The sequence below is a fragment of the Adiantum capillus-veneris genome, chromosome 12 (genome assembly GCF_014529385.1).
Source record: "Adiantum capillus-veneris isolate H3 chromosome 12, ASM1452938v2, whole genome shotgun sequence".
NCBI classification, from domain to species: Eukaryota; Viridiplantae; Streptophyta; class Polypodiopsida; order Polypodiales; family Pteridaceae; genus Adiantum; species Adiantum capillus-veneris.
The window spans coordinates 43,655,774-43,659,915 of record NC_140942.1 but is presented as its reverse complement, the minus strand read 5'-3'; the positions used below and the strand labels follow the sequence as shown (position 1 = coordinate 43,659,915).

General features: G+C 40.1%; 1 pseudogene; it reads left to right on the top strand.

Moving 5' to 3' along the window:
* Positions 1–565: 565 nt before the first annotated feature.
* On the top strand, positions 566–1,750 carry LOC147445659 (GDSL esterase/lipase At5g22810-like; annotated as a pseudogene).
* The last annotated feature ends 2,392 nt before the right edge of the window (positions 1,751–4,142 follow it).

The window sequence follows — 4,142 nt, the reverse complement described above, 5'->3', positions numbered from 1 at the left end:
TGAGGAAGGAAAAGGCCTCCATGCGTCACCGACGAAAGCGCTTGCACGGACTTGCACCTTGGAAGTTCAAATAACATTTCATCATGTAAATAGACCTTGGTGACCTCAATGATCACCTCCTTGATACTCTGCATGCTTGATCTGCTGCTAATGAGAGGATGTGCTTTCTTCTTTTCCTTCACCTGCTATTGATGGAAGTCAACGTCTACTACGTCTAGATTTCCCTCTACCATCACCATCTCTCTTTCCTTTGCTCTCTCACTTCACTCCCAAAAATCCTTTGTGTGTGTGTGTGTGTGTGTGTGTGTGCGTGTCCAATTGGGAAGCCCTATAGGTACACTCCATGCTACCTGCCCTATTTTCTCAGCACTGAGAGGTAGCTCCTCTCTCTCTCTCTCTCTCTCTCTCTCTCTCTCTCTCTCTCTCTACCTCTTTGCGCCCAAGTTGTCAGAGACTAGAAGAATTTTATTTTGCATGTGTGACAAAGCTCTGCGCTCTAATGAGATCTAGCCTAACAACATGCCTAGCAGCGCATTGGCACACACCCATACACACACACACTCACATGGGATTTCGACTATTTTGTCTTAGGATTGCAAGCTTGATCTTAGATGTCCTTGCACAGTTATGGGCACAATGCAACATGCGTCTCATCTTGTAGTGCTTGTTGTGTTTGTGTTCGATGACTACATTGTTGTTGTGCAGGGCAACAACAACTATTTGGAAACCATCTTGAAGGCAAACTTCTTGCCATACGAGCATGACTTCGACACCAAGGCGCCCACAGGTCGCATTAGCGATATTGGGCACATTGTGACCAACTACACAATTTCTTTACTGGGCTTTGATAGTTTTTCATTGCCTTACCTCAAAATCATGTCTATCGGTTTAAATATTACCATTGGAGCAAATTTTGCATCTGGCATCTTAGGCTTTTACGACAGCACAAAGCAACATTTTAATGTCTTAACCATGAATCATCAACTGGAGTTTTTCAAAAAATACAAGAGTAGGCTGGAAGGCAACAACCAATTCAGCTAACATTGTGAGTGATGCTCTCTATGCGCGGTTACTGTTGTAAATAGTGATTTTTTTTTGTGCAGAACTACTATATCAATCAATCATCATCAACGTACAGACCAAGTTCATCTAGAACCTCTGCTCCCTTGGTGCAAGGAGGATTGGGGTTGTGTACTTGACACCTTTTGGATGTGTGCCTCTACAGATCAACGACTCGGGCCAAGCATTAGGATACATTGAGAGCATGAATCAAGTGGCTAGCAACTACAATCAATCCCTCAAAAACACCATCAATCATCATCATGCATCCCTCTTTGGCTTAAAGGTTTCTTATTTTGACATCTACAATGGCCTTATTGACAGCAGCAAGGATCTTGCATCCAATGGTTTCAAGGAAGCAAGGAAGACGTGTTGCAATATCAGATGGGTCTAGACTGCAATTTTGTGCAATAAATACACACCAAGAGCGTGCATGAATGCATCAAAATACATATTTTTTTATAGTGTCCATCCATCTTAGGCTGCCAGTCAACTTCTTTTGAATAACCTCCTTGTGATCAGGATCGCCAATTTATCTCGTGAGTCTGGCTTGTGGGTTGATTTTTCTTGTAGAGAGAAGCTCAAAAAAGGTTTTCTTCTAAAACTCCCTATTAAACACAAGGTCATTCTCAGTGAAAAATCCAGAATGTTTGATAGCTCAACTTATCTGTGTATTCTACTCTTGAACTAAATTTATTGATTAGTTCACACAGCAAGAGAGAGAGAGAGAGAGAGAGAGAGAGAGAGAGAGAGAGAGAGAGAGAGAGAGAGAGAGAGAGATAGATAGAGAGGCTGCATTTGCAAGCTACGACAAAATATTGGTGTAGTTGAGGCTGAGGACGAGGACGTCCGAGCTTCGGTGCAAGCGAGCCATGGAGGTGCACATCCAAATCAGAAAGCTCAACAACGTACAAATTCAGATTGTAATTAGGAGAAGGAGGTGTATCATTTGAAGGAACCCTTTGAAGCTAATTAAGGTGGGGGTTCTGTATTGTGCAAAAAAATGCTTATAAGAGGGCACGACCATCTGGATCGAGGGAGTCCACATGTATTTCAAGACCCACAAGCAAAAGCATCAATGCAGGAGGACGAAGGCCAAGGGAAATGTGGTATGTATGGATGAGGCAAAGGAGATTGCAATACCCAGCAATAGGAAACACGAGTTACCATGCCGCATGCCACCTTTGCTTTTTGTTGATTACTGCTCAATCATAAGCAAATTGAATGTAGGATCAAGGTGGATTGTTGAGAATAGCATTTATGGTGTTAGCATACCAATGGCAAAGTTAATTACAAATAGAGATAGAGTAGAATGTAGGTGCAAAACTAGATTAATTGATTCAACTTGAAAGTGTGTACAAAGCTCTCATTATATAGAGCTTTGTACACACTTTCAAGTTGAATCAATTAATCTAGTACCAGCAAAATAGGATACATCCAGATATTTGTGATAGTGGGTATTAGGAGGAAATATGCTCTTTTTTTAGTATGTATGCCAAGTATTGTGTATATTGAATTTCTCCCAATCTACACTTACTGCGGGGTATGTCAAGGTTGCATAGGGAAGATAAGGTATTGGCTGATGCAAAGTGAGGGCTCCTCTCCTATGCTTGCATCTTGGTGAACATATGCATGGTCAGATGAATAGTGAGGGGAAATACTTTGGTCCACACATTTGCCAATGTGTTGTACTTTTTCATGCCAAAAAATATCCTCAATGAGATCCATGTCTGTAATGTGCTCTCTTGAAAGTCAATGTTCACACAACATACTCAATAAGGGTAGAGACAAGAAGCATTGACTATGTTATAGTTCATGCTTAGGGAACAAAGTGGTCAATATGTATACAAATTGTAGTGGTCATATGTATACAGATTGTAGTGTATCTTGGACCGCTTTGGATGGCACAAGAAGCATTCTTTTATAGCATGTCATTGAAGTGCTGCGTTCAAGGATGTATTCTCTTTGATGGCACGTATTGTAGGTTGTATCCAACATGGGCAGGATAAAGAATCTCTTGGTCATTTTTTATGAATTCAAAGTGAAGGGCCATTTAGCAAATATGATTTGCTATGACATGAGGCATTATGAAAGAATTGAGAAAATACTATTGTGTTGTTAATCGAAGAACAATTAAGAGGAAAACTATATGTCATCTTTGTTCAAACCACGTGAGTAACAGAGAGAATGTTTTTTTTTTTTACAAAGTGAATTACAAGGGCAAAGAGCATATCCATGGCATAAAATTGATCCTCTACAATGCACACTATGACATCAAATGTATCCACTACCTAGCCCAACACGAGAATTACTTCAAAGAAAATTGTTTTAGAAAAAATCTAATGGCACTTCGTAAGACTAATGTTTTCCTTTTCAAAGTACGGAGTAATGTCTGAGCATCCCCTTCTGCTTGTGTTTGTGTGTGTGTGTGTGTGTGTGTGTGTGTGTGAGAGAGAGAGAGAGAGAGAGAGAGAGAGAGAGAGAGAGAGAGACAAAGAGATGAACTCATACATTAGCTTTAGGATAACACAAAATGTCTGTTTTTAGCTACTTCAAGGGCAAGGATTGTGGAAATGCATTTGGCATACTCCATGATGTATGCGTCTTCAAATTGTTATAGTGTATACACCAAGTTTATTCTGGTTATACATCCTATTTACAGACCCTACAAGCACTGGATCATGCTAGGAGCAGCAAGTTGTTTCTTTATAATTTAAGAATGAGTTAAAATGACCCTTCATTGGGTCGTGAGCTCCAAGGTTCGCAGGTTTTAGGGTTAGGGTTTCCGGTTGTCTTTTGAGAGTTTCAAAGCATCAAAGAAATTTCCACAAAGGAAAAGGTTTGCCTTTCCTTTTTTTTTTCCCTCCTGAGCCCAAGGAATCTCTTAAAGATTCCATCTAATCCAAACGTTGGCACTACCTATTTGAGGCTACCAAAATTGTGCCTTGCCTCTTCTTGGCCGCCGCAATGCAATGCTTAGGTCACATACTAATGTTTCTTTATGTATGGTCCTGAAAATATATTTGGTAAGTTTAAGAATTTTCAATTACTGGAATGACAAAAATTAGTACTTTTTATGACTC